The sequence below is a fragment of the Lichenostomus cassidix genome, chromosome 5, assembly GCF_008360975.1.
Source record: "Lichenostomus cassidix isolate B80296 chromosome 5, HeHo_3.0, whole genome shotgun sequence".
Lineage (NCBI taxonomy): Eukaryota > Metazoa > Chordata > Aves > Passeriformes > Meliphagidae > Lichenostomus > Lichenostomus cassidix.
Genome location: NC_139486.1, coordinates 54,208,169 through 54,226,143, shown reverse-complemented (window position 1 = coordinate 54,226,143; position 17,975 = coordinate 54,208,169). Strand labels below are relative to the sequence as shown.

At 41.9% G+C, this 17,975-nt stretch overlaps 1 protein-coding gene across 10 annotated transcripts in view; it reads right to left on the bottom strand.

Annotated features, from left to right (window-relative positions):
• Positions 1-17,975, bottom strand: part of DENND2B (DENN domain containing 2B) — a 152,854-nt gene that overhangs the window by 110,391 nt on the left and 24,488 nt on the right. For 4 of the 10 annotated variants that reach the window (XM_085063170.1, XM_085063171.1, XM_085063166.1 and 1 more), the window contains exon 2: positions 3,898-3,986. The gene's annotated coding sequence lies outside the window, so the exon portion shown is untranslated. Of the gene's footprint in view, positions 1-3,256; positions 3,420-3,897; positions 3,987-16,113; positions 16,155-17,975 lie in introns of those variants that run through there. The other 6 variants (XM_085063174.1, XM_085063168.1, XM_085063167.1 and 3 more) reach the window with 4 other exon arrangements.

The window sequence follows — 17,975 nt, the reverse complement described above, 5'->3', positions numbered from 1 at the left end:
ACCTGTAGTGGCCATAAGGTTACAGATGAAGAAAACTGATCTCATGTTCAAGAATTTAATGGTACATCTGTCCACAACATCAGGTGCTCTGAAGATCAGTCTTCAAAGAAAACAGCAGAAACAGAAAACTACAGGGTTTTTCCAATGTATCACAGCCTTTCCCTAAGAAGGAAAATAGAAAGGACTTTGTAGTTTTTTAGAGAAAATAATAAGAGCAGAAACAAGTATTGAATGATACAGACACAGTCGGTCCTAGGCTTCTAGAGAGCCTCAGCTCATTCACAAAGCAGCGTATTTCTAAGTAATAAAGACAAATACATCAGGGTGGCAATTAACCTGGAATTCACCTCAATAGACAACACAAACTTCTGCTGTCAACTTATGGAGATAGGGTGTACAAGGAATTACACAAGACAGGATGTTATGCAAGATAAAACAAGCAATTAAAACATAATATGCCTCAGAATGTAAAAATTACTCAGACAGCCAAGAAGAAAGAACAAAAAAAGCTTGCTACTGTGTCCCTTCACTGTCCTTCTAGATTCAATGAGACAGAAAGCAATTCATCCCATCAACGAACTACACCAATGTCTCTGGAAAACTCAGAGCCACTGACTATCCACAGACAGAATATGGATATACAGCCACTGGAAGGACCATGGTGGACACATGGATGCAGTGAGGAGATTTACATTAGGACAAAACAAAGCAACTATCTTTGAAATACAGAAACGAATGCACTTGTAAAGTGACAACTGCAGCAAATTGTAAAAGCTAGGCTAAGGACCTGTCCAGAGGTGCTGTGTTGAGCACAGAGCTGTTACACCTGCACAGACTCCTGCAAGAACTCCATCTGCCTTGCCAGCTCTACCAGCAGCCTTCCCGAATTGCTTACTCCATCAGTGGATGAAAAAACAATGTGTCAATCTTGATACGTGTAGTTACAAGTATATTATATTTTTTATTATTATTTCCTACTTTTAAGGTAGTAACATATGGAGTAACATATGAAAACTTCATTTGCAACCATTCAGAATGCTAGAACATATGGAAATTATCTTAAAGGACCAAGGGAAAGGATGCCTTGTATCACTTTTCAAAGTAACTTGCAAATGCTACAGCACAGACCATTAAGAGAAATGCCACTCAGCCAGAAACTCTGGGAGAGAATTCACCAGGCTTCCTGCTGCACCACAGCAAACAGATACACACCAAAAACCCACTACTGCCTTTAGAATGCCCAGGTAGCAACACCTTTCAGAGTTCTCTCAGGATTTCCAAGATTATCATCTGTAAAAATGTAAGCACTTAAAAGCAGTGGTTCTGACACTGAAAATCATTAGATTTGTCTGTCTCAGAAATTTCAGGGACTAACAGCATTTTCCTGCAAATGAGCCTGAAACTGGGGAAACCATCACAGTGCTCTTTCTTAAGGGTGGGGATGGTTCAAATTAGCACACCAGCTCCACAGATATTTCACCTCTAGTCATAAATGGCACAAGGATTTCTTATGAAACTGGTCCCAACCACCAAAGAGATGAAATATATTTGTTTTTCCAAACCAGGTTATCAATATTTGCTAGCAGTAATATTTTATTTATGGAAGCAAGCTGGTGGGCAAGAGGTGGACACAAAGTGTTAGGCAGCACTGACAAGCCCTCAGTTTGCAGATGACAGCTGTCAGCTCTGCTCCAGCACAGCCTGCTCTTCCCGCATGAGTGCTCTGGGGTAGGTCACAGCTATGACAGTGTTTTTTCCCTAAAGTTGTCCTGGAACTTCCCCCTGAAGCACAGCCCTTTAATCAAGGAACAATTTGCACACACAGACTCAGACACACACACACACACACTCAAACAACAGCTATTTGTGAGGAGGGGAGGTGGGATAGAAGGGTCCAGTTTCCATTCATTGCACTTTTCCCTCTAGGAAGATATGAGGAGAAAGTGGAGATCAGCATCACCATTATCTCCAGCGTGTGTTATTAGCAGCCATGCTGAAGCGAGTCAGCAGTGCCCGGCATTGTTTGGAGCAACACAAAAGACCTTCTGTTTGGAAAGTTCAAGAAAAAAAAAAAAAAAAAAAAGGGGAGAGCCTGTGGCCTGGTCCTGCAGTCAAAAGACTGACACAGAGGCTGGGAAGTTCTCAGGCAGAGGCTGATCCCAAGCCCTTTGAAGTTGACGGGAAAACTCCCATGGACTCCAGCAAGCTTTGGATCATGCCTGAAATGCACAGAAGGGAACAAAGCAGCATAAAAGTAGAAATGAGCATCTCCAAAGGGAAATTTCAACAGCACAATGGTGACCTAATATATTCATCATGGTTGCTGGTGTAATGTGTTTTTGTGATGTTTGGCAAAGTAGGATTATATCACATTAAGTCTTTTTGATCTTTTTATCCTTTTTGTTAGGATATAGCAGTCATCATTAGGTATACTCATCATTAGGTATTTTTCTGCTTAAAATGCTATGTATGCTACCGTAGTGTTGAGTGTTTAATGCAGCATTTAGCAAAAGGAAAGCTGGGAGGAAAAGTCCCTTTCAAATTGCTGAAACTACGAATTTTCTACTTTCTTTCCCCATTGTCTTCTCCAAAAAAGGCTGGTTTACAGCTGTGAAATACACAGCCTAGGACTGAAAATCTTATTACGAACAATGCCGCCAGCATCATCTATTCATGAGCAGCTGTTTGAGGGAGCCCAACCCAGGAGAAACTCTTTAGTAGCACATTCTCCAATTACTAAAGGATCCCAAATGCATGGAGGCTCCAAATCCTCTGCTTAATTATAGTTTAATTAATTTTCTCATTAAAGATTAATATAGGAGTATTCAAGATCAAAGAAAATTCTTCTGATTTCTGTAACACTTCCATAATAATTTTCTTGCACATAGGAGTAATCATTGCAGCGGGTTTAAAGTTTGTTGCTGTCTAGGTCCTAAATGATATTTTCTGGGAGTTAATTTGTTACAAACTTTTTTTTAAACACTTCTTGTAGCCTTTGCACAAGATTCAACAAAGAGCCAAAGTTACTCCCTTCCCCCCCCACCCCAAAAACAAAAAATGCAGGATGTTTCCTCTTTCCCTGGCTAATAGAATCCAACTGTTGCCGCATGACATCATTCCCCAGAGTTAGGGAATCCAAGCTTGCTCCGACACTCTTGGCTGGGAGTAAACACCACCACCAGTGAAAAAAAAAAAAAAATAAAAAGTCAAAGTTTACAATGGGAGGACATAACATTAAAAAGGCAATTTTTGTTACCTGAAATTTGGAGCATTTCCCTTTCCACTCCATTCTCAGATTTGTATTTCCCAGACAAAACTGTGTTATTATCTGAGGCAATCAGAAACCAGTCGTTTAGTGTCTAATACCTGCTGCGCTTCCCATAACTCCTTCACATGACCTCTCGCAGCACTGATTCCAGCTAAAATGATTGCAGAGAACACAGATTGGCCAGGCCAGTTGTCATGGAGATCTGTCTCCCCCCCTTTTTCATAAGCGCGCGCGCACACACACACAGATTTAAACAATTCTGGGAGGCATCCACAAAACAGCATGCCTTTTCATCAGCTAGGTTTTGAAACATTCCACCCCTCCTCCAGCCCCTCCCCAGAGTCAGCCCAGGAAGCTGAGCTTTGGTCAGGAATTGATTGTTGAAATTAGAGATATTGCCTTCTAAAAAAGAGAAAACAATTACAGAACTTGTAATTTTTCCCCCCTAGATGGGAAAACCGAGATGTTTGCTCACCAAAGCTTTGAGCTAAATCTATTGCATTCAGACCTGCAGGCTATTTGTCTTTGCCTGCCTTGTTATGAATTTGATATCTGAAAGCACTGAAGCTTTGTTGAAATACAATCATGCAGATTACAAGAAATGCTGCTGGCATGGCCTGACTGCTTACCTTGCTGTTCTCCCAGTCCTGAGCCAGTGACTTAATTAGCACAGGTATTCATCAAGGTCATACAGGACTTCCTGTATTCTTTCATGTTTCTGTAATTAAGAAGAAAATTGGGCAGGTCAGGAACATGCAACTCAAACAAACAGAAAAAAATCCCCCAGCTAAACAAGAACACACAGATACATCTGGAAGTGTTCTCATACTGACTATGAGTTTAAGTGTCTCTTGCCCAAAACTTGCTATCTCCCAGTTAAAGGAGAAACCCATTTCACTGACGTTTGCAAATACAAGAACTGATTAGTTTACCATATTCACTGGCACCATGGTTGCAAAACAAAACTTACTCCAAACATAAATAAAGACTCACAACATTTTTTCCTTGACAAAAAAAAAAAAAAAAACCTAAATTAATCCCCACCAACGTCATAAAGGAAAGTCTGGAGTGATAAATCAAGAGAACAGAAAATATTTTATAAAAAAGAAAGAACATTTAGTAAGAAAATTCAGTAAAAAAAGTATTTGGACTCAGAAGAAGAGTACTGTGCCCAAAATTTTTACACTTGGAGCAATACCTTGGAGACTTACTCTTTAGAGGGTTTAATCAGTCATTCAAAGTCTTAAAACTTCATAAAATATACTGAAGGGATTTCATTACTCAGTTCTGCAACAAGCAGTATAAGCAGCAGTCCCTCTAGTGGGCAGAAAATTGAAAAGCTGCCTATGCCATGCTATGTAGGAAATCAATTTCCTCTTTAACTATCAGCCACTTCATTATGCTACTATGATATTCCACTCCTGCATTTAAAACTCAAAATTAGCATATGAAATCCTTTCTGTATTATTTAGGGAGCTGAACACTAGAACATTTACATGATATAATCAACATAACCAGGTTTATACACGAGGAGATTAAAGAGTTCCAACATACTACTCTTCTGGTTGTGTGAGATTGCCAAGAGGTTTCATGGGAACACCTGTCTCTCCACATAACCATTATTAGATATAAACTACAACAGGACATATTATTGCCTGATAATAAAATTGAGAGAAAACTCTCAATTTTGCGAGTGACAGAGCTCCCAGCAGACCGCAAACTTAAACCACCTCTCTGTCTAACAAAGCATCCCACAAAAGCACATACATGAGGCATATTTTACACTGTTACCAAAAACTGCATGCAGACTATTCACAGGTCAATAAATATAACAAAACTGCTACTTAAGCTGTCAAGGATTCAGAAGATGCTGAGAAGACATCACATCAAATAGTTCCTAGCTATGAATGCACCACATGCTAAGTTTACAATTTCACACTAAGTTCTCTTAAGAATGCACCACTGAAGCCCAGCCAGAGAGCCATGAGAGCCAAATATAAAAAAAATTATGACCTGGTTTTGTCCTGAAAAATTTCCTCTGGTGTATGACTGAGGTAAAGTCATCACATGCTGCAAGTGGGCACAGTTTCAGCAGTGTGACTGGGGAAAGAGGGAAACTGCTAACTCCTCCCAAGAAAATAATGTTTTACACTGCATCACTGCAGAGGGAGCATTTAAAGACACAGAAGTAATAAAAAACATTCTAGGAATTGATCAATGGGCAAGAGAAATGACTGATCATGCTCAGGTCTTCTACAGACCCCATTCCTGGTAACAAGGGAGTATGTACCAACCATCTGCATCACATCCCACTCCAAGCATTCATGAGAAAGGCTCTGTGGCACTTCATTCAGTGACCACATCTGCATATATGGCAAGGATCTGGGGGAGCAGGCAAGCTGGCATTCGTAAATAATTGAAAATGCTCAGTTCATTGCATATGCGCACAGTTACGGTTTACTTTCCCAAGCAAAGCAAAACAAGTTGTTAAAATATATCATACATGTACAAACATGTAGGAACAAGGCACAGTAGTAAAACTATGACCCAAGCTTTGGTCTTGGGCAGGTGACTACCACAGAAGCCCTCAGACAAGCACACTTTTATTCTAAGCCTCATGAATACACCCTGAATCCATTCCTTGCCAAAAGGTGACAGATGTAGCTCAGATTGATCCCAGTGAAACAAGAGCCATTCCCACATTTTACTTTTTTCTCACTGTGCTTTCATTTGAGCACATCAGTACCTCAGAACACAACTTAGGATTGGAACAGAGTCTGAAATCATAAACAGAGGACATGATGAACAGCTGATATTACATTAATTTCATCATCATGGCTACACTGCCATCAAAAGGCACCAGTGTACCCTCACCCCCTGCAGGAGACACTCAATCCATTACTCACAAACAGCTGATGTTTGGTTTCTTATTTCCGATACATTTCCCATTTCTGACTGGTTGAGCACACTCCTTCCTACACTCCTGGCCCGGGGATGCAGCAGCCACGTGAGGTGCAGGAGCAGGCATGCACTGAGCAGGGTGAGTGCACAGCAGGAGACCCCACCAGGCGTACCTGAAGTCTCTGCCTGGAGTCTGGGAAGGGAAACATGAGCTGCCCTCTCGGCAAGCTGCGTGGTCTGAGATCTTTACTGAATGCTTTCCAAACAGCCATCATCAGCAACAGGAGAGGAAACCAAAATCAGACTTGTTTCTCATGAAATTTTATCACTTTCAGTAGGTGAAAACACATCAACTATGGGATTTAAAAAGCCAGAACCAGAGATGAGCTACAGATTAAGCCAGCCACAAGAGCAACACAAATCTCTGGTAGGCATAAATTCAAATTAATCACTGCTTGAACTTCATTTTCCTTTGCATTTTTTAGATTAAAAAATCCTCTTGTAAAATTACTTGGGATTTTTCCTCTTCTCGAATAACTTTCTGCCCTTCTCAAGGGTTTTTGCCCCTTTACCATCGAAGATGTCACCTTATTGCTCTTCCTCTTGTGTCATCCCTACACATTTACTGACCATCTTTCCAGTGACCGCAACAAAAGTGTATTTGTTTGAAATTCCATTATTAAGACTCAACAAGAAGTGAAACAATCTGTCCCAGTATGTTTTTAACCCAATACTGCTGCAAGTGCCTGCTGCTCCTGCTGACCTCACTGGGAGAGGCCGTGAGCTTGAGAACAGCACTTCCTCATCACCAGGCAGTGACTTGCAGAGGTATGGAAATAAGGGGAAAAGCCCGAGACAGCTCTTAATACAAAGCACACATGCACTACAAAAACTGTGTTCTTTGCTCTTTTTATAGAGACCCAGTACTCAATCCTTTTGCATAGGGAATTCTGTGGGCTGCCAGGTGGGACAAAGTGATGACAGGCAGGGCAGCAGCCACCACACACTCTGAAGCAGTCCCACAGCACCACTGAGTTCTTTAAACTAACAGTGCACAGCCCTGGTCCTCATTGTTAATGCTCCAATGTGGTGGTATAAGAACACAATAATAAAGCAAGTGGCACAAGATAACACCTCTGATCTCAAATCACGTCATTCTACTGGAGTGATTAAACCTTCCACTGCCTTCAGTGGCATGTTAACCTCAATTTTCCACACTGCATGTTTTACTAGGATGGTGGTATCAAAGTAAGTAGCACAAAAGTACATCGTAGCCTTGCAAACAATAACAAAGGAATTGACCCAACATATGAGTTCCAAGGGGACTGCACAAGTGAAGGACTAGGATCAGTCAGCTATGGACTTGTTTTCTTCCCCCATTTCAGATCCAACCCTTATGGGATACCTACAACTCTCTTCTAACAGGAGAATTAAGTTTCCATGACCTCCTTAATAGCCTAGCAAGGATCAGGTTTGCAGCCCAGTACTGGTTTCACTATCACAGAAAAAAACTGTGTGTGTATACACACAGTATTTATACAGTATGTATATAGGAAATTACTAATCATAGCTGTGCTCTCTTTGAGATGCTGCCAATCCCTTTATGGCCCTATATCCCATTTCAGTTTGATCTCATCCTGCAAAGGATAGCCTGCCCTTCTTGGGTCTGACCTTGACATTGCAACTGTGTGCAAAACAGCAATGTGAAACAGTTTCTAATCCACTGAAATTAAGAGGACATCTGTACCTGGGGCTCATGACAAGAAGCTGACACACATTCAATTCCTGTGCAAACACTCATTCAGAAATCAAGTGGCTTAACTTTGTGGCTATTATTGTTTTAGGCCCTGATTCAGCAAAGCACTTAAACATGGACTTCAAAAGCACTTAAAAATATACCAAACACATGCTACAATATTTTACCAAAGTGGTAGCTAGTAATGTTGTATATTTTAGAAAAGAGAGGTGGAAAGAGTTTTTATTTGGCAATTAAAGATTTAAGACACTGTTTGGTCATAGTGGGACACAACCCCCATGCTAAACCTACTAATGATGTTGAAAATTTGCTGAGCAATAAGCTGAATAATTCCTTAATAAAACAACTTTAAACATGAACAGCATGGAATTAACTCATGTGAATGCCTGGTTTGAGAATTATCCATACCTATGGTCTGATTCACGACAGGAGACACATATTACAGCTCACCCTGCTAGAAAAGCAGTACAAAGCCAAACAAGCCATACGAACTGGCTCTGGGCCCAGGCAGCCGATTCAGCCAGCCTTCAACATCCCAGCAGTGCAAACTGTGTCAGATGGCACCAGGCCAAGGCACAAGCCAAGCCACAGGGATAACCAAAAGGTGGGAATCACATGTAAATTAGTCCTTCTGCTCCTTAACTCTCCCTGTCTGCAACCTCTCTTCCTTCCAGTCAACACCCTTCGTTGCATGGCTAAGCTACATTCCAGGCATGTCCAAAAAGGAGAGACAGGAAGCTGTAGGTCCAAAACTGATGGAGGGGGCAAAGCCCTGAGGGAGATGCTATTTGTCCTGCCTTGTATATCCCCATCAAGCATGGATTTATGTCCCAAGAAGAAGGGCAAATGAGACAAGCAGGCTAGTTCCCAGAGGAAGCCATATCAGGAGATATGTCAGTGAGTTGCTTGAAATTCTGCAGGACTTCTGATTTGACCCTACATGAATGTGAGATCTCCCTTTGTCTTATTTCACCAGTTTCTTTCAAGTAAAAGTGAAAGGACAAGTTTCTGTTGCTCCTGTTCACAGCACACATCCTGTTACACAAGATGCTACATGTGGGACTAGAACACAATTCAAAAAACAGATCCCCTCACACCTGGAATCGCAGTGAAGCAGAACACACAAGAATATAACTCTGGGAGAACTAAATCTTGTGTCAATCTGAGAAAGTGCTGCAAAGCTTTGACTTAATGGGAACAGAGAGGCAGAATCCTTCTCAGAGTATATAATTTATGGGAATACAGATCATATAAGCTAAATCCCCACCTGAAGGAGAGCATTTCAAATTGTTGTCAAGGTAGCCCTTCCTGTACTCGCATCCAGGTAGTGAGACAAAAAAAAGATACTGTTGGGAACCATCTCTATTGATATACTGGCTATAAAGCTATCAAAGGGAACAGAATCTTAGCAAAGCAAGGGACACAAGGACAGATAACACAGGGATAACTTCTGAAGAAAAACATGGGTGGTGGTTGCATTTTTTCCCCCCTGCAAAGATGCTTTCCAGAGCAAAAGAGCATTTAATTTAAACACCAAATGGAAAATTTGGGCCTAAGCCTGTGCATCCAGTATGATATCACCTTGTTTACATGAGAAAAAAAAAATCCCAACCAATAGCACTGTACATTCTTTGAACTCCTAAATAGATAAATAAATAGATAAATAATGACAACATGTTTCGTGATCCCTTTTGATCATCAACTATGAAAGTTCACAGGAAGTTTATACAACCCTCTCTGACTGGATAGATGTTATCTTCCAAATGCTAGGAGCCAAGAGACTCCAAGAAGAAAGTGTCAGCCTGATGGTCCTTTGGACAAAAGGCAATGGCTTCTCCATGTGCTAACACAGTTGGCTTCCTTTATTTTAGCCATGACTTGAACCACGAAGCTGGCCTGGAGACCCTGTAAACTGCTGCTAACATGCTGGGGGGATGCCTGTGAGCCTCCTTTCTCATCTCCAGGGAGGATGGGTCATGCAAGCACTGGCCCAGCACTACTCCCATCACCTCCACCCCATTGAAATCAAAGGCAGTGGCTGCATGTGTTTTGTGAGGGATACAATGAGTTTGTCTTTTGCACCGTCAAACATCATAGCAGGCAGATTTTAAGCCACAGACAATAAGACGTTTTCTTCTCTACTTTGGATAGAACAGATAAACATAATATTGCTTTGAATATGCACAGCTCCTTTTATTGAAGGCCCTCAGGGTTCTTTGCAAAGCTGAGTAAATGTCACTCCAGTGTAGCTCCTTGGAAAAGAGGAGTTTAATGGCTTTGTGGGCAAGTCTGCACAGTGGCCCTCTGGAAACCCTGTGTGACCAATAACATTCTGAGTACCAGGCTCTGCTGCCTCCCCTGAGGTGAGAGTTAGAACCTGGAAGGTAGTTGGGGTCAGTCAAAGTTGGGGTCTTCTGGAAAACAATTTGGTCATGGGAAACAGCTGAAACGAAGCTTTTTTCTAGCCGGTTTCTAGTGCCAAAGAGGGAATGAAAGTCAGTGACAGTGGGGTGGCTAGGACAAGCTTGTGTAAAACAAAAGTAATCCAAAACCAGACCATGCAGACAGTTCAAAAACATCTTATAGAATTCTGTTTGTTTCTCAGTACTTGAGTGCTTCCTGGGTTTACCAATGCAGTGTGGTACAGAGACGTCCAAATGAGCCCCAACCTTCCTAACTCCAGAACTGGAAGCAGCACAGCCCCAACAGCACAAAGCACTGCTTGAACTAGTGCAGCTGTATTTTCTGGGAAGGGGGCTGTGGCTCCACACAGTGTCCCACTGCAGCGTAGGGTGGTGCAGGCCTCCTGGAGTCAGCTCCAGGGCCCTTTGTGCTGAGCTCCATTGTGTGGCACTCACATTCCCTGAGCAACATGCTGCAGACCACAGAGGAAGCCAGGCCCAGCACTGGAAATTTAGCTCCCAGCACCCAAGCTCCAGATGAATGCCTTAAAAGCAAGGTCATTCCTCCTCCTTCATTCTGTGCATTCTTCCAAACAGAGCTGGGGGATGTGTATGAAAAAGCCCCACAGCCAAGGATGGATTGTCCCAATGCCCACATTTAGGCTGGTGGAGAATCACACACACCTATCTTTTCTTCACCGCTAACAGTAGAGAAAAAAAAAAAAAACAACCACATTCTGCGTTATTCTCACCAAAACAGATAGCTCACAGAAGATTTCTCACCATGAAAAAGCATAATTTCTTATTTTCATTAAATTATTTCCCATTTTAGAGACCAAAGGAAAGCAAGAATCAACCCCCTTTTTTTTTTTTCTTTTTTTACATCAAACTGAAAAGGGCAGAACTTGGGAAAGTACCAGTGCTTTCCTTCCAAGTCTGGGAAAACTGTACCATTTCCATAGGCCAGGACACTGTTATAGATATTTTTCCTTTAAAACACTGGATAAGGTCCATGTAGTCACATGATGTTCCCCATTGCTATGTACATTGTTTTAAGGGTGTGGACAAAACTCACTCGCTGGAACTGCTGCTGCTTGCTGTTCATACTATGCAAGTGGTGAAATCCCACAACAGAGGCTGAGTGTCAGCCATTCAGTGTGCAAAGACCACACACCAGAAAGTTTGCAAAAGACCTTGCTGCCAGTGAAGAAGGGCAAGTAAAACCTCTCTTAAAAGCCTCAGTTCCTAGCTAAGCCCTAACCTGAGGTAGCACTGAATGCTACACTGGCATCTCCACCTAAATCCCACAGCTGGGCTGAGTTTCCAAAGGAGCTGGACCTTCCCAGTCAATCCCACAGAATTATGCCAAGATCTAAACATGTAAGCTATGGCTGTTACCCTTGCAGCTGGGTGTGTGTGTGTTCACTGCAAACACAAGTTAGTGCCTACAGTCCTGGAAGCAGCTCATGGAAAGTCTGAACCGTAAGATGCAAATCATTAGGAGCATGCATCCCAACTTGCTCTGGGGAAAATTCCCCATTCAAGAACAGACACGCTGATTACATCTCCAGTTTTCTGATTTCCTGACGTGTGAAAGCCCCATCAGTAAACGAGAGCTCTGTGCTTACTGAAAACATAAAGCAACACTCTCAGTTTGTCAGAAAGAGCTGAAAGGGCTATTTTGCACATATACATGGTGTTGAGAACCTCTGCTCTTCCTCCTGTGCTGTGTGGAGGAGCCTAACAAGGAGTCAGAAGAGTCATATGCTGTTCTTGCCTTTGACACTATGCAGGTATATGACCTTGGATAGCTTTCTTTGCCTAGTAACACAAGGCCTGTTTGGCTTTCTGAAGGTGTTGGAGCAATGCAGTAAATTGTAATCCACCAAAAACTTCCAGAAAATCTATTTTTGGTCACATTGTACAATTTGGTACATTAAATAACCTATAAAGCTGTTTCTGGTTTCTTAACCTGCTTCACAGCTATGCATTTTTCATATTCCCTCCAGCCTCAAAAAGGCCAAGCATGAACAGGGTTTCCTCATCATCCTTACCACTGAAATAAGAATTTTCCCAGAGAGCAAAAAATGCAAATGCCGTCCTGAGCCACTGAAGGAATTAGTACCTGATTTTTATAGCCTGTTTACTGGGACAAAGTCAGAATTCCGCACTATTTTTCTTACATTTTTGCATCTGGTCACACCCTAAAATAAGTAGTCACACTGTGAGATTAAAAAGAAACAAAGAGAAAACCTGTGCTGTGGGTAATTTTTAAAATCCTCTCCATCCAGCTGCATTCAAAAAAGGCTGCACTGCACCTGTCTTGCAGAAACCTCCCCAGTGGTTAAATATACCACATGAAGTCTTGTGTCTTATCAATAGTTTTATCTCCAGTTTACCTGGGTGTGACCTGCAGCAGATTTTAGTAATTCTAATTCCTCACCTCCTCTAGAGGATCCCAAGTATAATTCACATTGCTTGCGAACCAACTGTAAAATAAAACAAGAGCTTGCAGGCCCCATTCCTAGATATCTCAGACACTCATAGAAAGGCAGCAGACCAGCACAGTATAGAAGGTGTTTGTAAAACACAGTGTCATTTTACATCTTTTGTAATGGTATCTTAATACTTTAGAAAATACAACCATTGCCTGCAATTCAGCATGAGACACAGGCAACTGAAACAATTTTCTGCTTTCTGCCAGTTCCTTTATCTCTAAAGAGCTGATAATAACTGAATCTGTTAGAAATACCATTAAAATAAATTTATTAACCTTCACAAGATGGCCACAGACTGCTGGAAGGAAAGCAATACTATATTAAGAAGAGACTTGCTGTATCTCTTTTTAATTTAACTGGATTCCTGCTACTAGGCCCATTTAGGAGGCTGTATTAATACAATCCTCAGAAACATTTTCCTTATACAAATTTAAAATCACATGCTGAGCTAGGGAATGGAAAAGAAATGTCATGCACTGTCATGCACACACAGAGAATAAGAGTCAACTGCTTGAATGCTGTCTCCTGGATGAAAGAACATGCCTATTAACAGGAGAAGGTGATAAAAAATCCATATGCAGCACAGAGCACCTCAAAAAGCCAAAACAACAACAGGCAATTGAGGTGGAGAGTAGAGCAGACCGCTATGACTCATAGGCTATAAGTCTAGTCAGTGAAAAGTCTGGCAGAAGTTCGCTGTTTGACTATGTCTGTACATTCCCAAGAGATTTATAGCTGCTTATTAAATCATCTGTTCCTCTTAAAACTAAAGAAACTGTATATGTTTCACTGGATTTTACATCTGCTAGAGAGACCCATTAACCATTAGCACAGAGTAGAGTTTTTCCTATTGAGTGAGTCATTCAAAAGATTTTAAGACATTACTTGAGAGAGGAAGCAAAACCTACACAAGCGATGGGCTGCAGTGTGATCCAAAACCTGCTGCTTCAGGATGGGTGTCCCTCACTGGCATCTCTGCTGTGCCTGGCTAGTCTTCAAAATGGATCTTTTCAGTCACAAATACTTTCCGCACAGGAGAGGAAACAAGGACTTTCTACCAAGGAAAGTTCTCTAGAGGAAATAGTCATGTCTTCAAGTAAATGACCACTGTGGCCCGAGACAGGGTTTGTGGAGCAGGTCCATGGAGCATGGTGACACACAGGCACACACTGGTGCCAGAGGACCTGTCAAAACACAAAGAGCTGGCAGTGTCATCAGTTTCCAGACAGAAGCTGCTGTGCTCAGGAGCTAGAGTGAAAACACCACTAGGCCTGCTGTGTCATCTCCAAACCCAAGGAAGAGGAGAAGGAGCTGTGCACAGTCCTGCCCCAAACATGAACAATGCTGCTTGAGCACTGGTTAGCTCTCAGAAGAGTAAGACAGAAGGATGAGTAGGGCTGTCATTTCCATCCTGGTTAGCTAAACAAGTTTTTTGTTATCTCAGAGTGCTTTTGGAGCATCTCCGCCCCTACCCTTCCCACACATTATCCATTGAAAAAACCTGCACAAACAAAGAATGTTCCTTCTCCCATCTTCCTCCCCTCCTCTGTCTTACTTTTTTTGCTCTTTATTTCACCCTTGGGCACATCCACAGATTAGCTCTCTGAGATAGCCATCTCTCAATGGTAATGTACAAAAATGTTATTAAATAGAAGCCATTTGCTGAGGCATAGATGGGGCTAAACATCCCGAATTCCTAGGAGGTAGGAAAGTCTTACACATTTTTAATTAACCTCTTAAAAATAAACACAATCCATGCACATTTGCCAAACATATGAGAATGCAGAAATACTGTATCCACAGCTACTTTTGTGTTAAGACTGGAATAGAGATGTACTCTAAAGACACCAAAAATGCCCTTCTGGGTCAGACCCAGCAGTGCCTCTAGCTCAATACTCTGCCTTCAGAGGCAGTGAAAGGCAGTGCTAGTCAGGACAAGCCCAGGAACCTTGCTGCTTTCTGGCCATTTTTCTCTGTCTGTGGGTGACTGCAAGCTGTGGGTGAGCAGAGCTGAAAAGCAGCAAGATTTACAAAATGTTGCTAACAGTGCTTTTGTTACTCCTGCTGTACCACTAAAATCCTATTAAGTCTGTAAAGCGAAGCACAACAGAAAGCCATGTGTGAACTGCTGCACTTAGCTGAAAAGTCAGCAGCTTGGGAGCTTGAGAACACAATAATAAAATCAAGACCCACACCAGCTCACGCACACGGAACGCCCAAAGTCTGCAAGCCAGTGGAGGAGCCTAGCATCTTCATGCCCGTGGGGTGCAACTGTGGCAGATTTGCCAGCACACACTGGATGGGGAGACAAGAAGGGATGGGTTGCTCAGCACATTTCTCTTTCATGTTTTTGAATTGCTGCCTTGTAAAAGTCAATTTGCTAAAAAACATGACAAGCTAATGGTAGGTCCTGCTGAATCGGCACAGTTATGCTATGCCAAACTGATTCCTGCAGTAAATCATGTGCACTCTCCGAACACAAAGGCAGGGCTGTACAGCTCTGCAAACTCGTTATTTACTTTTGCCAAAAATGACAAAATGGCTGTCAGACTTGTTTTCTCTTTATTATCTCTGCATTGAACTGTCTTTACTTTAGCACTCTGAATCAATACAGAAGGAACAAACAAGCATGGTGAATTTGATCTCCCAGCAATCTGTACGAAAACTGAGCCTGAGTATGCTCAGTAGGTTATGTGAATCTCCTACCCTAAAACTGCACACCACCAGCTTCCTACCTGACACAGTTACCAACTTTCTAATATGTCAATTCATCATCAATATGCTGAAACTGATTTAGCTCTTTCCCCTCTTTAAAAAAAAAAAAATAATAAAAGAAAAAGGAAAGGAAAAAACCCAAACCACTATAAAACAACATTGTGGGGGCAAAAAAAAAAAAAAAAAATCATTGTGGCAATATCCATACCCAGCACAGTAATACCACATCTCATCCTGTTAAGGGTGAGACATCATGACTAAGGCATATCACCCCTGCAGCAGACTGCCTAGCAGGCCTTGGACCAGTCACATGCTACAGGACTCAGGATGGTGGCACAGAAAACCAAGAGCATTAGTCAATCCTAGCAAACATCTTCATATCTACTGATTTGGCTCTCCTTCCTTAATGGGAAGCAGCTACACTTGTCAACACCAGATGCTTACTCTGTGCCAGCTTTGCTCTCTGTCATGCACACAGCAACACCATACCTCACAAGAGGTGAACTTAAAGCAACTCACAGCCCAGCTCAGGCCAGATCACCACCACCACCACAGTGAATGTCACCCACCCGCCTCCCCAGTGATCCAGCCTGGTAACAAGCTTTTTCTTCACACTGCGAAAGGAAGAGGAGTGATCATTATATTTCACAAGCACAGGAAGCACATAAATATTGCTGTCCACTCTCACCAGAGGAAACACCACATGAGAGCTGCTGTGAGAGCTCCAGCAGCCTTCCAGGCCAGCATGGAACCTGAGTCAGCCCTTAGGCAAATTGCTGGAATCAATTCTCAGCTTTCAAGCACATGCTCAAGTATTTGGCTGAGCTGGGACCATTTTCAAGTGTGGGATGCAGAATCCCACTCAACAGTTGTTTCAGTGACAGACTACAAAAGTATTCTTGATATATAATAATGCAGTAATTGATGGGGGTGCATTCTTCCTTAAACACAACCTCAGACTCATCTGTTCTTTGCAAGCAATCGTTGCTTAAGGAGTATTGCTGTGCCCCTCATCTGAGACACAGAGAACAGCTGCCAGCCACAATAGGAAATGGTTTGCTCTGATTGAAAGTATTTCTGAAACACCACCAATTCTGCTCCATGAAAAAATAGAAAACCCAAGCCAAAAACATACAAGTAACAACAAGAAAACCCAAGAGAATTTGATAGTCTTTATTCTGTTCATTGTAGAGAAGTAAGGATCTTTGTTTTCTCTTTCAGACCATTCTGTTATACACACAGTCAATTACAGACCTAACCAATTCTATAAATGGCTGTTCCCCGAATTCATGGTTTAAGTCTAGGTCAAAAGAAGATCATTCTTGTGTGAAGCATGACTCTCCTCTGGCAAAGTAAAGCCATTCTGGCTCCTGACAATGCTATATTTAACTTATTTTTAACTGTCCTGATTTTCTGCTTCTTTTCCTCAAAATAAAAAGTGGTAGATGTCAGGAGAAAGGGATTCTGGAATCCTCAATTAGAAAGGTCACCTGGAGGCAAGCTCAGAGCCAAGAGTCAGCCAGTGACATCATGGATAGATCAAGACCTTCCAAATACTAGATTTCATTTTAACATGGTACCACTGACCTACCCAAAGTCACATGAAAATTTCAGTGCCTCAGTGCAGGATTATAACACTTGTTTACCTAATACATGGGTTATCATAAAGGTGCAGTTTATAACAAACAGATTGTTACCATTTGCAGGTGACTAATGCTCCTCTGATGCTCTATAAAGCTGTGACTATTACCTGCACACTGAGACCATCAAGGAATGAAATGATGCCCTGTAAAAGCTATATAAAACAAAGCAAACACATCTTAGGCCATACAGGTTTAACCTTGTAAATTTAAGGTAATACAAGGTAAATTGTGCTAGTCATCTGCAAAGGCACAGCACCTACCAAAGAGAGGCTGCTTCATTCAGTGGGGTATTCAGTTTCGAAGGCACAGTTCATTTAGCCAAAGTTTTAGATGAACAAGTATCTGTTTGCACCTGCTAGTCAGGAGCTGAAGTAACTGATAAGAAACTCTACAGACACCTGAAGGCAAATTATAGTTCCTGTCCTTCATGTGTCCACAAAATGCAGACTGGGCAAACCAGCCCCTGGGCTCCCAAGCCAACCAGGAGCATACAGCTATTTAAATATATACAGGACCCTGTTTTAAAGCTGTAACAATGCAGTTAAATAACAGGACACCCAAAAAAACACACAGCAGAGTGACCAACTAATCCCCACTCAATTTGGTTATCATTGATGCTAAAAATCTTCCTTTCACATGCCATGCTGTCAGAATCAACAGACAAATTTCTACAGAACTTCAGCTCCTGGAAGGGTTTTGGAGGCAGGGGATTGGTGGAGGATTGGAACAGTTTTTTGGGTTTTTGTAATAGCTCACTGCTTTCAACTTATTTCTATTCTACCCAACAAGACT